This window comes from Heliangelus exortis, chromosome 9 (genome assembly GCF_036169615.1).
Source record: "Heliangelus exortis chromosome 9, bHelExo1.hap1, whole genome shotgun sequence".
Taxonomy (NCBI): domain Eukaryota; kingdom Metazoa; phylum Chordata; class Aves; order Apodiformes; family Trochilidae; genus Heliangelus; species Heliangelus exortis.
In genome coordinates this window covers 14,061,959-14,079,634 of record NC_092430.1, presented here as the reverse complement: position 1 = coordinate 14,079,634, position 17,676 = coordinate 14,061,959, and the positions used below count along the sequence as shown (strand labels likewise).

Here is a 17,676-nt window from a genome sequence, read left to right as displayed (position 1 = left end):
CCCAAGATCCCAAAGAAGAAAAGCTAAGGTGGGTACAGATATTTGACTGGAAGTGGGGATGAGTTTCTGTCCAGAGCTTATGAAGTGTATGCAGAACAGTCCTGTACAGAGGGGTGCCCTGACGAGGCTATGACTGTGCCAGCAGATGGCTGAGGCGGCTGCAACGCCACCAAAACCCCTGGGGGAGGCTGAGGCACCTGAGGTCTTCCCGCCGCGCTGAGGGATGCGCATGCGCACTGAGTTTCCGCCCAGGCAGGGGGCGGTGCTCGTTACCTCAGGTACCGTGAGCTCCCGCCTTACCGCGCACCTCGGGTGCAGACGGCGCTGGGCTTGAGATGGAGGGGGCTGCTGAGTTGATCTGATGCTCACCGAAAGAAAGGCTCGGCCCCCACTCGAGGAGAAGAGAAAGCCCAATGCTGGGGTGTGCTTAAATAACGTGTCTGGGAGTCGCCCCTGGCGGAGTTTCGGTCCGGAGGTCTTTTCCTCAGGACATCACCGCGTTTCGGTGGATTTTGTGAGAGAAAGGATGAGGTAAATCAGGAGGGACAGAATGAGTTTTACAGGGTGAAGCTAAAGTAATTTGAAAAGGACAGAGGGGGGTATTTTTTGTTTTTAATCAAAGGTAAACTTTAGGGACCAAGTTAGATGTTCTGGAGGGAAAAGCTGGGGGAAGTTAGAAGAGACAGGTGCTATTTTTGAAATAAAATGTGATTCCTGAGGTAAATTTGTATCAAATACAAGGTAATCTCTGGAGGCCAAGATGGACGATTTGGAGGGAAAAGCTGAGGTAATTTAGAAGAGACAGGTGGTATTTTTGAAATAAAATGTGATTCCTGAGGTAAATTTGTATCAAATATAAGGTAACCTCTGGGAGCCAAGATGGACGATTTGGAGGGAAAAGCTGAGGTAAGTTAGAAGAGAAAGGTTGTCCTTTTGAAAGAAAATGGAATGACTGAGGTAAATTAAAGTGTCTGGGGTTTGAGGTTTGAATATGGATTAATTTACAAGGAGAAAATTATGTTTTCTGAGGGAAACTTGGGTATAGCTCAGCAGAAAACATGTCATATATATTCTGACAGAAAGTTCCAGGATAACTTGAGAGGTGAAACAGGTGATGTTTTTAGCTGAAAAGGTGTGGAAGTAGAATGGCTGATGAAACTGTTTTTGTAGGAAAATAGCAACTAACATAGATGTCACAGAGGTTGAATTTTCAAAGGAGTATTTAAAGTACTTTAAAGGGTACCCACCAGGCAGTCTTTAAGGAAGCTCTGGGCTATCTTAGAAAAGACAAGTTGACCATTATCAAGGGAAAAGCTTAAAATCCTTATGGGAGATGGAAACCCAGTTTTGAGGGAAAAGAGTAAGCAAAGTGGGATAATAGTAAAAGCTCCTGATGGCAGATCAATTATTAGAGAAATATTAAGAATGATTAGGCTAGGATGAGCATATTTATTTCAAGACACAACCCGAGGACCATAGGGTGCAACACAGGCACCATTTCTGTCTAAAAATTTATGACAAAGCAATATGAAAAAATGAAGATTTTCATATGCCATGCTGAATAAGAGTTCTGAAACTCTGTAGTTGATTATTCTTTAGAACATAACAATGCAAAATAGTGGATAAAACACCCAAGGAGAGGGGTTATCCATGGAAAACAAAAAAAAGTATACTTCATATAGGTGTGAAAAAGGCATCAGAGAATAACAAAAATTGCAATAAAATGGTCTTCCTTGGGCTTGAGGTGTATGGATATGGAAATTCTCAGCCTTGAAATTGTCTTCCTTACACCAGCTGCTGGAGTACAAACAACAACCACTGTAGGCTGCAGCAGAGCCAGACTGACCAAGAAGAAGAAAGGCACCGGGATGAAAAGGGCATGAGAGAAAGGAGCCCTGGGCAAAAAGACCACACAATCAAAAGTATCATGGTCCCATGGCGGGCACCTTTGGGGTACCCTGGCCGCCTTTGTGCTGGGCGACCTCCCTGTAAGCAGGGCTGGGTCTTTGCTTTTGCTGTAGTTGGCCTTTTTGGCCTCTTGCTCCTTTGGCTGTGCGGAGCGAGTGGCAACCCTGTAAGGAGGGAGAGAGCCACGGTCTCTGCGCCCGAGGGGGAGAAAGGGAGCTTGCCGGACCCCCAGGGCCCCCCCTAAGGCGGGGAGGGCCCTTTCCCTGTCCCCCTCTTCTGGCTCAGCATGGCTTTGTGCCTGCTGGTGGCCTGGCCAGTTTGACCCCCTGGAGTCAGTGTGGGTCACAGCCTTTTTCCCTTGGTGTGTAATCAGTGTAGCCCCTTGGCATGTTGAGGCCCCTTTGGGCTCCATGCTGCCCCTATAGCAGCTCTGAGGCTCTCCTCTCCTGATCGGTGGTAGGGTTGGCTCCCCAGACATTGGCTGCGCAGGGCTCGTTCTCCCTTATGGGAACTTGTGTTTGTGTGTCAATGTCCTTGTCTTTGTGATTGTGCGGAGTGAGTGAGCTTTTCCTTTAGGCCCATTTAAAAATCGCTGCAGTCTAGCTGCAACTTCCCTGCGGGGAGAGCCAGGGCTCTGTGCAGTAACAGGGGGGTCCCCTCTGAGCCCGTGAACGGAGGGAGGGTCCAGGCTTGCCCCTTTAATTGGAAGGACAGAGCGAAGGCGCTTAATTGTGGCGCAGGCAAGGTGACCCACCTGTAGTCAGGTCCTGGGTCTCTGCCTGCGTGGCTGCCTGTCCTGCTGCTGAGCTGCCCGGGCCATAGATGTGGTGTGTGTCCCGAGTTGTGGAGCCCTGTGTCCCCAGAGCAGCCCCAGCTGCCTGTAAGCAGGGCTGGGGAGGCTGCTTTATCCATCCCCCGGGAACGAGCCCTCCCTGTCCCTTTAGCGGGTGCAGGTTGAGGAGGAAGCGCTGTGCCGGAGGGCGCAGTCGTCCCGCCTTGGGCGCTGCTGCTTTTGGCTGGGGTGAGCTCCCCGCAGTCGGGGTTTAGGTCTCTCCCTGGGCTCCAGAATAAAGAGGTGGTGTTGTGGTGGTGCAGGCAGGAGGGCCAGCCTGTCAGTCGGGTGTCGGCCGGAACCTCGTGCTCCTCCGTGGGGCTTTTTGGGTGTGCCGAGGTGAGGGGGAGCACCCTGTAATCAGGGCTGTGCGTGCCCCCTGTGCTCGGCGGGAGGTGTTTGGAGGGACCCCCTGTAACCAGGCGGGTGCCCCTGTCCCCGGCCTTTCATAGGCGTGGGGCCGGGGGGTGTGGGGCGTCGTTCCCCAGGCCTTTGGCTGTGAAGCTCGAGTGCGTTGCTGTAGAGTCTCGTTCCTGTTACTGTGGGGGAAAGCCAAGCTCCCTGGCTCCCTGGGTGTGCGTCCACACGCCTGTAGCCAGGCTCTGGGTGTGGGAGCCTTTGTGCTCAGCAGGCAGCCTGTGCGGGGCTAGTGCCCTGTTAGCAAAAAGAGAGAGAAAGAGAGGAGCCTCTGTTTGGCCCTTGGGACCAGGGCTGGGCTGTAAGTGAGGGCCTGGCCAATGCCCTGACGTCCCGGGCGCTTTGAGATCGAGGCAGCGGCTGGAGAACCCCGTAAGGCGGGGAGTGCAGACTCCTTGTCCGCTGCTTCTTTGCGTGCCCAGCTGCATTTGCCCAGGGTTCCCGCCTCCGAGCCCCCCTCCAGGCCCAGGTGGACCTCGACGGAGCGTCGCTTTGGTGAGCTGAGCTGAAGGGGGAGGCTTTGGGGGATATGGTGCTTCTGTGGCTGGGTGCCTGGCACCTTGGGGAGGTTTCCCTCGAGGCTTTGGGGTTGCTTTTTTCTTCAAGGAGGGGAGTTGTTTTTTCTGCGAGGCCTCAGTGTGTCTTCCTACCTTGGCAGCACGTGGTGCAGAAGAAGGAAGAGCGTCGAGGCGAGAGGGAGGAAGAAGAGGAGCGGCGCTGGGCTGAAGAGGAGGAAGGGGGGGAGAAAGGCGCTCTGGGCAAAGAGATATCTCCGTCACCAGGGTGACTGTCCCGTAAGAGCATGGCGGGTGCCTTTGGGGTGCCCTGGCCGCCTTTGTGCTGGGCGACCTCCCTGTAAGCAGGGCTGGGTCTTTGCTTTTGCTGTAGTTGGCCTTTTTGGCCTCTTGCTCCTTTGGCTGTGCGGAGCGAGTGGCATCCCTGTAAGGAGGGAGAGAGCCACGGTCTCTGCGCCCGAGGGGGAGAAAGGGAGCTTGCCGGACCCCCAGGCCCCCCCTAAGGCGGGGAGGGCCCTTTCCCTGTCCCCCTCTTCTGGCTCAGCATGGCTTTGTGCCTGCTGGTGGCCTGGCCAGTTTGACCCCCTGGAGTCAGTGTGGGTCACAGCCTTTTTCCCTTGGTGTGTAATCAGTGTAGCCCCTTGGCATGTTGAGGCCCCTTTGGGCTCCATGCTGCCCCTATAGCAGCTCTGAGGCTCTCCTCTCCTGATCGGTGGTAGGGTTGGCTCCCCAGACATTGGCTGCGCAGGGCTCGTTCTCCCTTATGGGAACTTGTGTTTGTGTGTCAATGTCCTTGTCTTTGTGATTGTGCGGAGTGAGTGAGCTTTTCCTTTAGGCCCATTTAAAAATCGCTGCAGTCTAGCTGCAACTTCCCTGCGGGGAGAGCCAGGGCTCTGTGCAGTAACAGGGGGGTCCCCTCTGAGCCCGTGAATGGAGGGAGGGTCCAGGCTTGCCCCTTTAATTGGAAGGACAGAGCGAAGGCGCTTAATTGTGGCGCAGGCAAGGTGACCCACCTGTAGCCAGGGCCTGGGTCTCTGCCTGCGTGGCTGCCTGTCCTGCTGCTGAGCTGCCCGGGCCATAGATGTGGTGTGTGTCCCGAGTTGTGGAGCCCTGTGTCCCCAGAGCAGCCCCAGCTGCCTGTAAGCAGGGCTGGGGAGGCTGCTTTATCCATCCCCCGGGAACGAGCCCTCCCTGTCCCTTTAGCGGGTGCAGGTTGAGGAGGAAGCGCTGTGCCGGAGGGCGCAGTCGTCCCGCCTTGGGCGCTGCTGCTTTTGGCTGGGGTGAGCTCCCCGCAGTCGGGGTTTAGGTCTCTCCCTGGGCTCCAGAATAAAGAGGTGGTGTTGTGGTGGTGCAGGCAGGAGGGCCAGCCTGTCAGTCGGGTGTCGGCCGGAACCTCGTGCTCCTCCGTGGGGCTTTTTGGGTGTGCCGAGGTGAGGGGGAGCACCCTGTAATCAGGGCTGTGCGTGCCCCCTGTGCTCGGCGGGAGGTGTTTGGAGGGACCCCCTGTAACCAGGCGGGTGCCCCTGTCCCCGGCCTTTCATAGGCGTGGGGCCGGGGGGTGTGGGGCGTCGTTCCCCAGGCCTTTGGCTGTGAAGCTCGAGTGTGTTGCTGTAGAGTCTTGTTCCTGTTACTGTGGGGGAAAGCCAAGCTCCCTGGCTCCCTGGGTGTGCGTCCACACGCCTGTAACCAGGCTCTGGGTGTGGGAGCCTTTGTGCTCAGCAGGCAGCCTGTGTGGGGCTAGTGCCCTGTTAGCAAAAAGAGAGAGAAAGAGAGGAGCCTCTGTTTGGCCCTTGGGACCAGGGCTGGGCTGTAAGTGAGGGCCTGGCCAATGCCCTGACGTCCCGGGCGCTTTGAGATCGAGGCAGCGGCTGGAGAGCCCCGTAAGGCGGGGAGTGCAGACTCCTTGTCCGCTGCTTCTTTGCGTGCCCAGCTGCATTTGCCCAGGGTTCCCGCCTCCGAGCCCCCCTCCAGGCCCAGATGGACCTCGACGGAGCGTCGCTTTGGTGAGCTGAGCTGAAGGGGGAGGCTTTGGGGGATATGGTGCTTCTGTGGCTGGGTGCCTGGCACCTTGGGGAGGTTTCCCTCGAGGCTTTGGGGTTGCTTTTTTCTTCAAGGAGGGGAGTTGTTTTTTCTGCGAGGCCTCAGTGTGTCTTCCTACCTTGGCAGCACGTGGTGCAGAAGAAGGAAGAGCGTCGAGGCGAGAGGGAGGAAGAAGAGGAGCGGCGCTGGGCTGAAGAGGAGGAAGGGGGGGAGAAAGGCGCTCTGGGCAAAGAGATATCTCCGTCACCAGGGTGACTGTCCCGTAAGAGCATGGCGGGTGCCTTTGGGGTGCCCTGGCCGCCTTTGTGCTGGGCGACCTCCCTGTAAGCAGGGCTGGGTCTTTGCTTTTGCTGTAGTTGGCCTTTTTGGCCTCTTGCTCCTTTGGCTGTGCGGAGCGAGTGGCATCCCTGTAAGGAGGGAGAGAGCCACGGTCTCTGCGCCCGAGGGGGAGAAAGGGAGCTTGCCGGACCCCCAGGGCCCCCCGTAAGGTGGGGAGGGCCCTTTCCCTGTCCCCCTCTTCTGGCTCAGCATGGCTTTGTGCCTGCTGGTGGCCTGGCCAGTTTGACCCCCTGGAGTCAGTGTGGGTCACAGCCTTTTTCCCTTGGTGTGTAATCAGTGTAGCCCCTTGGTGTGTTGAGGCCCCTTTGGGCTCCATGCCTCCCTGAAGCCCTTGCCCGCCCTGTAAGCAGAGGAAGGCAATTTCCCATTTCACCTTTTCCTGCCCTGGCGGGTTTGTGCCTGCTGGCAGCCCTGTCAGTGTGACAGCCCTGTAGTTTGGGTGCGTGTCCCGAGTTGTGGAGCCCTGTGTCCCCAGAGCAGCCCCAGCTGCCTGTAAGCAGGGCTGGGGAGGCTGCTTTATCCATCCCCCGGGAACGAGCCCTCCCTGTCCCTTTAGCGGGTGCAGGTTGAGGAGGAAGCGCTGTGCCGGAGGGCGCAGTCGTCCCGCCTTGGGCGCTGCTGCTTTTGGCTGGGGTGAGCTCCCCGCAGTCGGGGTTTAGGTCTCTCCCTGGGCTCCAGAATAAAGAGGTGGTGTTGTGGTGGTGCAGGCAGGAGGGCCAGCCTGTCAGTCGGGTGTCGGCCGGAACCTCGTGCTCCTCCGTGGGGCTTTTTGGGTGTGCCGAGGTGAGGGGGAGCACCCTGTAATCAGGGCTGTGCGTGCCCCCTGTGCTCGGCGGGAGGTGTTTGGAGGGACCCCCTGTAACCAGGCGGGTGCCCCTGTCCCCGGCCTTTCATAGGCGTGGGGCCGGGGGGTGTGGGGCGTCGTTCCCCAGGCCTTTGGCTGTGAAGCTCGAGTGCATTGCTGTAGAGTCTCGTTCCTGTTACTGTGGGGGAAAGCCAAGCTCCCTGGCTCCCTGGGTGTGCGTCCACACGCCTGTAACCAGGCTCTGGGTGTGGGAGCCTTTGTGCTCAGCAGGCAGCCTGTGTGGGGCTAGTGCCCTGTTAGCAAAAAGAGAGAGAAAGAGAGGAGCCTCTGTTTGGCCCTTGGGACCAGGGCTGGGCTGTAAGTGAGGGCCTGGCCAATGCCCTGACGTCCCGGGCGCTTTGAGATCGAGGCAGCGGCTGGAGAACCCCGTAAGGCGGGGAGTGCAGACTCCTTGTCCGCTGCTTCTTTGCGTGCCCAGCTGCATTTGCCCAGGGTTCCCGCCTCCGAGCCCCCCTCCAGGCCCAGATGGACCTCGACGGAGCGTCGCTTTGGTGAGCTGAGCTGAAGGGGGAGGCTTTGGGGGATATGGTGCTTCTGTGGCTGGGTGCCTGGCACCTTGGGGAGGTTTCCCTCGAGGCTTTGGGGTTGCTTTTTTCTTCAAGGAGGGGAGTTGTTTTTTCTGCGAGGCCTCAGTGTGTCTTCCTACCTTGGCAGCACGTGGTGCAGAAGAAGGAAGAGCGTCGAGGCGAGAGGGAGGAAGAAGAGGAGCGGCGCTGGGCTGAAGAGGAGGAAGGGGGGGAGAAAGGCGCTCTGGGCAAAGAGATATCTCCGTCACCAGGGTGACTGTCCCGTAAGAGCATGGCGGGTGCCTTTGGGGTGCCCTGGCCGCCTTTGTGCTGGGCGACCGCCCTGTAAGCAGGGCTGGGTCTTTGCTTTTGCTGTAGTTGGCCTTTTTGGCCTCTTGCTCCTTTGGCTGTGCGGAGCGAGTGGCATCCCTGTAAGGAGGGAGAGAGCCACGGTCTCTGCGCCCGAGGGGGAGAAAGGGAGCTTGCCGGACCCCCAGGGCCCCCCGTAAGGCGGGGAGGGCCCTTTCCCTGTCCCCCTCTTCTGGCTCAGCATGGCTTTGTGCCTGCTGGTGGCCTGGCCAGTTTGACCCCCTGGAGTCAGTGTGGGTCACAGCCTTTTTCCCTTGGTGTGTAATCAGTGTAGCCCCTTGGCATGTTGAGGCCCCTTTGGGCTCCATGCTGCCCCTATAGCAGCTCTGAGGCTCTCCTCTCCTGATCGGTGGTAGGGTTGGCTCCCCAGACATTGGCTGCGCAGGGCTCGTTCTCCCTTATGGGAACTTGTGTTTGTGTGTCAATGTCCTTGTCTTTGTGATTGTGCGGAGTGAGTGAGCTTTTCCTTTAGGCCCATTTAAAAATCGCTGCAGTCTAGCTGCAACTTCCCTGCGGGGAGAGCCAGGGCTCTGTGCAGTAACAGGGGGGTCCCCTCTGAGCCCGTGAATGGAGGGAGGGTCCAGGCTTGCCCCTTTAATTGGAAGGACAGAGCGAAGGCGCTTAATTGTGGCGCAGGCAAGGTGACCCACCTGTAGCCAGGGCCTGGGTCTCTGCCTGCGTGGCTGCCTGTCCTGCTGCTGAGCTGCCCGGGCCATAGATGTGGTGTGTGTCCCGAGTTGTGGAGCCCTGTGTCCCCAGAGCAGCCCCAGCTGCCTGTAAGCAGGGCTGGGGAGGCTGCTTTATCCATCCCCCGGGAACGAGCCCTCCCTGTCCCTTTAGCGGGTGCAGGTTGAGGAGGAAGCGCTGTGCCGGAGGGCGCAGTCGTCCCGCCTTGGGCGCTGCTGCTTTTGGCTGGGGTGAGCTCCCCGCAGTCGGGGTTTAGGTCTCTCCCTGGGCTCCAGAATAAAGAGGTGGTGTTGTGGTGGTGCAGGCAGGAGGGCCAGCCTGTCAGTCGGGTGTCGGCCAGAACCTCGTGCTCCTCTGTGGGGCTTTTTGGGTGTGCCGAGGTGAGGGGGAGCACCCTGTAATCAGGGCTGTGCGTGCCCCCTGTGCTCGGCGGGAGGTGTTTGGAGGGACCCCCTGTAACCAGGCGGGTGCCCCTGTCCCCGGCCTTTCATAGGCGTGGGGCCGGGGGGTGTGGGGCGTCGTTCCCCAGGCCTTTGGCTGTGAAGCTCGAGTGCATTGCTGTAGAGTCTCGTTCCTGTTACTGTGGGGGAAAGCCAAGCTCCCTGGCTCCCTGGGTGTGCGTCCACACGCCTGTAACCAGGCTCTGGGTGTGGGAGCCTTTGTGCTCAGCAGGCAGCCTGTGTGGGGCTAGTGCCCTGTTAGCAAAAAGAGAGAGAAAGAGAGGAGCCTCTGTTTGGCCCTTGGGACCAGGGCTGGGCTGTAAGTGAGGGCCTGGCCAATGCCCTGACGTCCCGGGCGCTTTGAGATCGAGGCAGCGGCTGGAGAACCCCGTAAGGCGGGGAGTGCAGACTCCTTGTCCGCTGCTTCTTTGCGTGCCCAGCTGCATTTGCCCAGGGTTCCCGCCTCCGAGCCCCCCTCCAGGCCCAGGTGGACCTCGACGGAGCGTCGCTTTGGTGAGCTGAGCTGAAGGGGGACTCTTTGGGCGATGTGGTGCTTCTGTGGCTGGGTGCCTGGCACCTTCGGGAGGTTTCCCTCGAGGCTTTGGGGTTGCTTTTTTCTTCAAGGAGGGGAGTTGTTTTTTCTGCGAGGCCTCAGTGTGTCTTCCTACCTTGGCAGCACGTGGTGCAGAAGAAGGAAGAGCGTCGAGGCGAGAGGGAGGAAGAAGAGGAGCGGCGCTGGGCTGAAGAGGAGGAAGGGGGGGAGAAAGGCGCTCTGGGCAAAGAGATATCTCCGTCACCAGGGTGACTGTCCCGTAAGAGCATGGCGGGTGCCTTTGGGGTGCCCTGGCCGCCTTTGTGCTGGGCGACCTCCCTGTAAGCAGGGCTGAGTCTTTGCTTTTGCTTTTAGTTGGCCTTTTTGGCCTCTTGCTCCTTTGGCTGTGCGGAGCGAGTGGAACCCTGTAAGGAGGGAGAGAGCCACAGTCTCTGCGCCCGAGGGGGAGAAAGGGAGCTTGCCGGACCCCCAGGGCCCCCCGTAAGGCGGGGAGGGCCCTTTCCCTGTCCCCCTCTTCTGGCTCAGCATGGCTTTGTGCCTGCTGGTGGCCTGGCCAGTTTGACCCCCTGGAGTCAGTGTGGGTCACAGCCTTTTTCCCTTGGTGTGTAATCGGTGTAGCCCCTTGGTGTGTTGAGGCCCCTTTGGGCTCCATGCCTCCCTGAAGCCCTTGCCCGCCCTGTAAGCAGAGGAAGGCAATTTCCCATTTCACCTTTTCCTGCCCTGGCGGGTTTGTGCCTGCTGGCAGCCCTGTCAGTGTGACAGCCCTGTAGTTTGGGTGCGTGTCCCGAGTTGTGGAGCCCTGTGTCCCCAGAGCAGCCCCAGCTGCCTGTAAGCAGGGCTGGGGAGGCTGCTTTATCCATCCCCCGGGAACGAGCCCTCCCTGTCCCTTTAGCGGGTGCAGGTTGAGGAGGAAGCGCTGTGCCGGAGGGCGCAGTCGTCCCGCCTTGGGCGCTGCTGCTTTTGGCTGGGGTGAGCTCCCCGCAGTCGGGGTTTAGGTCTCTCCCTGGGCTCCAGAATAAAGAGGTGGTGTTGTGGTGGTGCAGGCAGGAGGGCCAGCCTGTCAGTCGGGTGTCGGCCGGAACCTCGTGCTCCTCCGTGGGGCTTTTTGGGTGTGCCGAGGTGAGGGGGAGCACCCTGTAATCAGGGCTGTGCGTGCCCCCTGTGCTCGGCGGGAGGTGTTTGGAGGGACCCCCTGTAACCAGGCGGGTGCCCCTGTCCCCGGCCTTTCATAGGCGTGGGGCCGGGGGGTGTGGGGCGTCGTTCCCCAGGCCTTTGGCTGTGAAGCTCGAGTGTGTTGCTGTAGAGTCTTGTTCCTGTTACTGTGGGGGAAAGCCAAGCTCCCTGGCTCCCTGGGTGTGCGTCCACACGCCTGTAACCAGGCTCTGGGTGTGGGAGCCTTTGTGCTCAGCAGGCAGCCTGTGTGGGGCTAGTGCCCTGTTAGCAAAAAGAGAGAGAAAGAGAGGAGCCTCTGTTTGGCCCTTGGGACCAGGGCTGGGCTGTAAGTGAGGGCCTGGCCAATGCCCTGACGTCCCGGGCGCTTTGAGATCGAGGCAGCGGCTGGAGAACCCCGTAAGGCGGGGAGTGCAGACTCCTTGTCCGCTGCTTCTTTGCGTGCCCAGCTGCATTTGCCCAGGGTTCCCGCCTCCGAGCCCCCCTCCAGGCCCAGATGGACCTCGACGGAGCGTCGCTTTGGTGAGCTGAGCTGAAGGGGGAGGCTTTGGGGGATATGGTGCTTCTGTGGCTGGGTGCCTGGCACCTTGGGGAGGTTTCCCTCGAGGCTTTGGGGTTGCTTTTTTCTTCAAGGAGGGGAGTTGTTTTTTCTGCGAGGCCTCAGTGTGTCTTCCTACCTTGGCAGCACGTGGTGCAGAAGAAGGAAGAGCGTCGAGGCGAGAGGGAGGAAGAAGAGGAGCGGCGCTGGGCTGAAGAGGAGGAAGGGGGGGAGAAAGGCGCTCTGGGCAAAGAGATATCTCCGTCACCAGGGTGACTGTCCCGTAAGAGCATGGCGGGTGCCTTTGGGGTGCCCTGGCCGCCTTTGTGCTGGGCGACCTCCCTGTAAGCAGGGCTGGGTCTTTGCTTTTGCTGTAGTTGGCCTTTTTGGCCTCTTGCTCCTTTGGCTGTGCGGAGCGAGTGGCATCCCTGTAAGGAGGGAGAGAGCCACGGTCTCTGCGCCCGAGGGGGAGAAAGGGAGCTTGCCGGACCCCCAGGGCCCCCCGTAAGGCGGGGAGGGCCCTTTCCCTGTCCCCCTCTTCTGGCTCAGCATGGCTTTGTGCCTGCTGGTGGCCTGGCCAGTTTGACCCCCTGGAGTCAGTGTGGGTCACAGCCTTTTTCCCTTGGTGTGTAATCGGTGTAGCCCCTTGGTGTGTTGAGGCCCCTTTGGGCTCCATGCCTCCCTGAAGCCCTTGCCCGCCCTGTAAGCAGAGGAAGGCAATTTCCCATTTCACCTTTTCCTGCCCTGGCGGGTTTGTGCCTGCTGGCAGCCCTGTCAGTGTGACAGCCCTGTAGTTTGGGTGCGTGTCCCGAGTTGTGGAGCCCTGTGTCCCCAGAGCAGCCCCAGCTGCCTGTAAGCAGGGCTGGGGAGGCTGCTTTATCCATCCCCCGGGAACGAGCCCTCCCTGTCCCTTTAGCGGGTGCAGGTTGAGGAGGAAGCGCTGTGCCGGAGGGCGCAGTCGTCCCGCCTTGGGCGCTGCTGCTTTTGGCTGGGGTGAGCTCCCCGCAGTCGGGGTTTAGGTCTCTCCCTGGGCTCCAGAATAAAGAGGTGGTGTTGTGGTGGTGCAGGCAGGAGGGCCAGCCTGTCAGTCGGGTGTCGGCCGGAACCTCGTGCTCCTCCGTGGGGCTTTTTGGGTGTGCCGAGGTGAGGGGGAGCACCCTGTAATCAGGGCTGTGCGTGCCCCCTGTGCTCGGCGGGAGGTGTTTGGAGGGACCCCCTGTAACCAGGCGGGTGCCCCTGTCCCCGGCCTTTCATAGGCGTGGGGCCGGGGGGTGTGGGGCGTCGTTCCCCAGGCCTTTGGCTGTGAAGCTCGAGTGCATTGCTGTAGAGTCTCGTTCCTGTTACTGTGGGGGAAAGCCAAGCTCCCTGGCTCCCTGGGTGTGCGTCCACACGCCTGTAACCAGGCTCTGGGTGTGGGAGCCTTTGTGCTCAGCAGGCAGCCTGTGTGGGGCTAGTGCCCTGTTAGCAAAAAGAGAGAGAAAGAGAGGAGCCTCTGTTTGGCCCTTGGGACCAGGGCTGGGCTGTAAGTGAGGGCCTGGCCAATGCCCTGACGTCCCGGGCGCTTTGAGATCGAGGCAGCGGCTGGAGAACCCCGTAAGGCGGGGAGTGCAGACTCCTTGTCCGCTGCTTCTTTGCGTGCCCAGCTGCATTTGCCCAGGGTTCCCGCCTCCGAGCCCCCCTCCAGGCCCAGGTGGACCTCGACGGAGCGTCGCTTTGGTGAGCTGAGCTGAAGGGGGACTCTTTGGGCGATGTGGTGCTTCTGTGGCTGGGTGCCTGGCACCTTCGGGAGGTTTCCCTCGAGGCTTTGGGGTTGCTTTTTTCTTCAAGGAGGGGAGTTGTTTTTTCTGCGAGGCCTCAGTGTGTCTTCCTACCTTGGCAGCACGTGGTGCAGAAGAAGGAAGAGCGTCGAGGCGAGAGGGAGGAAGAAGAGGAGCGGCGCTGGGCTGAAGAGGAGGAAGGGGGGGAGAAAGGCGCTCTGGGCAAAGAGATATCTCCGTCACCAGGGTGACTGTCCCGTAAGAGCATGGCGGGTGCCTTTGGGGTGCCCTGGCCGCCTTTGTGCTGGGCGACCTCCCTGTAAGCAGGGCTGAGTCTTTGCTTTTGCTGTAGTTGGCCTTTTTGGCCTCTTGCTCCTTTGGCTGTGCGGAGCGAGTGGAACCCTGTAAGGAGGGAGAGAGCCACAGTCTCTGCGCCCGAGGGGGAGAAAGGGAGCTTGCCGGACCCCCAGGGCCCCCCGTAAGGCAGGGAGGGCCCTTTCCCTGTCCCCCTCTTCTGGCTCAGCATGGCTTTGTGCCTGCTGGTGGCCTGGCCAGTTTGACCCCCTGGAGTCAGTGTGGGTCACAGCCTTTTTCCCTTGGTGTGTAATCGGTGTAGCCCCTTGGTGTGTTGAGGCCCCTTTGGGCTCCATGCCTCCCTGAAGCCCTTGCCCGCCCTGTAAGCAGAGGAAGGCAATTTCCCATTTCACCTTTTCCTGCCCTGGCGGGTTTGTGCCTGCTGGCAGCCCTGTCAGTGTGACAGCCCTGTAGTTTGGGTGCGTGTCCCGAGTTGTGGAGCCCTGTGTCCCCAGAGCAGCCCCAGCTGCCTGTAAGCAGGGCTGGGGAGGCTGCTTTATCCATCCCCCGGGAACGAGCCCTCCCTGTCCCTTTAGCGGGTGCAGGTTGAGGAGGAAGCGCTGTGCCGGAGGGCGCAGTCGTCCCGCCTTGGGCGCTGCTGCTTTTGGCTGGGGTGAGCTCCCCGCAGTCGGGGTTTAGGTCTCTCCCTGGGCTCCAGAATAAAGAGGTGGTGTTGTGGTGGTGCAGGCAGGAGGGCCAGCCTGTCAGTCGGGTGTCGGCCGGAACCTCGTGCTCCTCCGTGGGGCTTTTTGGGTGTGCCGAGGTGAGGGGGAGCACCCTGTAATCAGGGCTGTGCGTGCCCCCTGTGCTCGGCGGGAGGTGTTTGGAGGGACCCCCTGTAACCAGGCGGGTGCCCCTGTCCCCGGCCTTTCATAGGCGTGGGGCCGGGGGGTGTGGGGCGTCGTTCCCCAGGCCTTTGGCTGTGAAGCTCGAGTGTGTTGCTGTAGAGTCTCGTTCCTGTTACTGTGGGGGAAAGCCAAGCTCCCTGGCTCCCTGGGTGTGCGTCCACACGCCTGTAACCAGGCTCTGGGTGTGGGAGCCTTTGTGCTCAGCAGGCAGCCTGTGTGGGGCTAGTGCCCTGTTAGCAAAAAGAGAGAGAAAGAGAGGAGCCTCTGTTTGGCCCTTGGGACCAGGGCTGGGCTGTAAGTGAGGGCCTGGCCAATGCCCTGACGTCCCGGGCGCTTTGAGATCGAGGCAGCGGCTGGAGAACCCCGTAAGGCGGGGAGTGCAGACTCCTTGTCCGCTGCTTCTTTGCGTGCCCAGCTGCATTTGCCCAGGGTTCCCGCCTCCGAGCCCCCCTCCAGGCCCAGATGGACCTCGACGGAGCGTCGCTTTGGTGAGCTGAGCTGAAGGGGGAGGCTTTGGGGGATATGGTGCTTCTGTGGCTGGGTGCCTGGCACCTTGGGGAGGTTTCCCTCGAGGCTTTGGGGTTGCTTTTTTCTTCAAGGAGGGGAGTTGTTTTTTCTGCGAGGCCTCAGTGTGTCTTCCTACCTTGGCAGCACGTGGTGCAGAAGAAGGAAGAGCGTCGAGGCGAGAGGGAGGAAGAAGAGGAGCGGCGCTGGGCTGAAGAGGAGGAAGGGGGGGAGAAAGGCGCTCTGGGCAAAGAGATATCTCCGTCACCAGGGTGACTGTCCCGTAAGAGCATGGCGGGTGCCTTTGGGGTGCCCTGGCCGCCTTTGTGCTGGGCGACCTCCCTGTAAGCAGGGCTGGGTCTTTGCTTTTGCTGTAGTTGGCCTTTTTGGCCTCTTGCTCCTTTGGCTGTGCGGAGCGAGTGGCATCCCTGTAAGGAGGGAGAGAGCCACGGTCTCTGCGCCCGAGGGGGAGAAAGGGAGCTTGCCGGACCCCCAGGGCCCCCCGTAAGGCGGGGAGGGCCCTTTCCCTGTCCCCCTCTTCTGGCTCAGCATGGCTTTGTGCCTGCTGGTGGCCTGGCCAGTTTGACCCCCTGGAGTCAGTGTGGGTCACAGCCTTTTTCCCTTGGTGTGTAATCGGTGTAGCCCCTTGGTGTGTTGAGGCCCCTTTGGGCTCCATGCCTCCCTGAAGCCCTTGCCCGCCCTGTAAGCAGAGGAAGGCAATTTCCCATTTCACCTTTTCCTGCCCTGGCGGGTTTGTGCCTGCTGGCAGCCCTGTCAGTGTGACAGCCCTGTAGTTTGGGTGCGTGTCCCGAGTTGTGGAGCCCTGTGTCCCCAGAGCAGCCCCAGCTGCCTGTAAGCAGGGCTGGGGAGGCTGCTTTATCCATCCCCCGGGAACGAGCCCTCCCTGTCCCTTTAGCGGGTGCAGGTTGAGGAGGAAGCGCTGTGCCGGAGGGCGCAGTCGTCCCGCCTTGGGCGCTGCTGCTTTTGGCTGGGGTGAGCTCCCCGCAGTCGGGGTTTAGGTCTCTCCCTGGGCTCCAGAATAAAGAGGTGGTGTTGTGGTGGTGCAGGCAGGAGGGCCAGCCTGTCAGTCGGGTGTCGGCCGGAACCTCGTGCTCCTCCGTGGGGCTTTTTGGGTGTGCCGAGGTGAGGGGGAGCACCCTGTAATCAGGGCTGTGCGTGCCCCCTGTGCTCGGCGGGAGGTGTTTGGAGGGACCCCCTGTAACCAGGCGGGTGCCCCTGTCCCCGGCCTTTCATAGGCGTGGGGCCGGGGGGTGTGGGGCGTCGTTCCCCAGGCCTTTGGCTGTGAAGCTCGAGTGCATTGCTGTAGAGTCTCGTTCCTGTTACTGTGGGGGAAAGCCAAGCTCCCTGGCTCCCTGGGTGTGCGTCCACACGCCTGTAACCAGGCTCTGGGTGTGGGAGCCTTTGTGCTCAGCAGGCAGCCTGTGTGGGGCTAGTGCCCTGTTAGCAAAAAGAGAGAGAAAGAGAGGAGCCTCTGTTTGGCCCTTGGGACCAGGGCTGGGCTGTAAGTGAGGGCCTGGCCAATGCCCTGACGTCCCGGGCGCTTTGAGATCGAGGCAGCGGCTGGAGAACCCCGTAAGGCGGGGAGTGCAGACTCCTTGTCCGCTGCTTCTTTGCGTGCCCAGCTGCATTTGCCCAGGGTTCCCGCCTCCGAGCCCCCCTCCAGGCCCAGATGGACCTCGACGGAGCGTCGCTTTGGTGAGCTGAGCTGAAGGGGGAGGCTTTGGGGGATATGGTGCTTCTGTGGCTGGGTGCCTGGCACCTTGGGGAGGTTTCCCTCGAGGCTTTGGGGTTGCTTTTTTCTTCAAGGAGGGGAGTTGTTTTTTCTGCGAGGCCTCAGTGTGTCTTCCTACCTTGGCAGCACGTGGTGCAGAAGAAGGAAGAGCGTCGAGGCGAGAGGGAGGAAGAAGAGGAGCGGCGCTGGGCTGAAGAGGAGGAAGGGGGGGAGAAAGGCGCTCTGGGCAAAGAGATATCTCCGTCACCAGGGTGACTGTCCCGTAAGAGCATGGCGGGTGCCTTTGGGGTGCCCTGGCCGCCTTTGTGCTGGGCGACCGCCCTGTAAGCAGGGCTGGGTCTTTGCTTTTGCTGTAGTTGGCCTTTTTGGCCTCTTGCTCCTTTGGCTGTGCGGAGCGAGTGGCATCCCTGTAAGGAGGGAGAGAGCCACGGTCTCTGCGCCCGAGGGGGAGAAAGGGAGCTTGCCGGACCCCCAGGGCCCCCCGTAAGGCGGGGAGGGCCCTTTCCCTGTCCCCCTCTTCTGGCTCAGCATGGCTTTGTGCCTGCTGGTGGCCTGGCCAGTTTGACCCCCTGGAGTCAGTGTGGGTCACAGCCTTTTTCCCTTGGTGTGTAATCGGTGTAGCCCCTTGGTGTGTTGAGGCCCCTTTGGGCTCCATGCCTCCCTGAAGCCCTTGCCCGCCCTGTAAGCAGAGGAAGGCAATTTCCCATTTCACCTTTTCCTGCCCTGGCGGGTTTGTGCCTGCTGGCAGCCCTGTCAGTGTGACAGCCCTGTAGTTTGGGTGCGTGTCCCGAGTTGTGGAGCCCTGTGTCCCCAGAGCAGCCCCAGCTGCCTGTAAGCAGGGCTGGGGAGGCTGCTTTATCCATCCCCCGGGAACGAGCCCTCCCTGTCCCTTTAGCGGGTGCAGGTTGAGGAGGAAGCGCTGTGCCGGAGGGCGCAGTCGTCCCGCCTTGGGCGCTGCTGCTTTTGGCTGGGGTGAGCTCCCCGCAGTCGGGGTTTAGGTCTCTCCCTGGGCTCCAGAATAAAGAGGTGGTGTTGTGGTGGTGCAGGCAGGAGGGCCAGCCTGTCAGTCGGGTGTCGGCCGGAACCTCGTGCTCCTCCGTGGGGCTTTTTGGGTGTGCCGAGGTGAGGGGGAGCACCCTGTAATCAGGGCTGTGCGTGCCCCCTGTGCTCGGCGGGAGGTGTTTGGAGGGACCCCCTGTAACCAGGCGGGTGCCCCTGTCCCCGGCCTTTCATAGGCGTGGGGCCGGGGGGTGTGGGGCGTCGTTCCCCAGGCCTTTGGCT

General features: G+C 60.6%; 3 long non-coding RNA genes across 3 annotated transcripts; all 3 read left to right on the top strand.

Moving 5' to 3' along the window:
* The first annotated feature begins 2,447 nt into the window (after positions 1-2,447).
* On the top strand, positions 2,448-6,319 carry LOC139799828 (uncharacterized). The gene is made up of 3 exons (XR_011727483.1): positions 2,448-3,371; positions 5,392-5,675; positions 5,839-6,319. It is a non-coding gene; the product is annotated as an uncharacterized lncRNA (long non-coding RNA).
* Positions 6,320-10,813: 4,494 nt separating this feature from the next.
* Positions 10,814-13,262, top strand: LOC139799499 (uncharacterized). Its single transcript, XR_011727309.1, has 3 exons — positions 10,814-11,163; positions 11,327-12,895; positions 13,059-13,262. It is a non-coding gene; the product is annotated as an uncharacterized lncRNA (long non-coding RNA).
* A 991-nt stretch (positions 13,263-14,253) lies between these two features.
* On the top strand, positions 14,254-16,707 carry LOC139799827 (uncharacterized). The gene is made up of 3 exons (XR_011727482.1): positions 14,254-14,626; positions 14,790-16,358; positions 16,522-16,707. It is a non-coding gene; the product is annotated as an uncharacterized lncRNA (long non-coding RNA).
* Positions 16,708-17,676: the final 969 nt, after the last annotated feature.